This window comes from Lipotes vexillifer, unplaced genomic scaffold (genome assembly GCF_000442215.2).
Source record: "Lipotes vexillifer unplaced genomic scaffold, Lipotes_vexillifer_v1.1 scaffold3102, whole genome shotgun sequence".
NCBI lineage: Eukaryota > Metazoa > Chordata > Mammalia > Artiodactyla > Lipotidae > Lipotes > Lipotes vexillifer.
The window spans coordinates 24,151-24,491 of record NW_006778806.1 but is presented as its reverse complement, the minus strand read 5'-3'; positions in this window follow the sequence as shown (position 1 = coordinate 24,491).

Genomic DNA, 341 nt, shown 5'->3' with positions numbered 1-341 from the left:
CGCGGAAAAAAAAAAAAAAAAAAAAGCCAAGTAAATAGAGCTCATTTACAAATTAACCTCAGCAATATTATCCAAAGACAAAGACACATAACTGAGGCATAAATATATCCAGACAGATATCTCATAGTTTCCACTTGAGGTTTAAATGCCTCTTTGTCTCTCTCTCTTTTTTTCTTGGCTTGAAGTTCTCCTAATTCATCCAAGGCCGAAGTCTCAGGCAAAGTGCACTATGTCTGTATTTCAAGGACAGCATAAGAGTTAATTTCAAGTTTTTGCCTAGGCATATTTTTGTTCTCTCAGGGTCAGAATTCTGAAAAAAAGTGTTTTAACAAGCTAGGTTT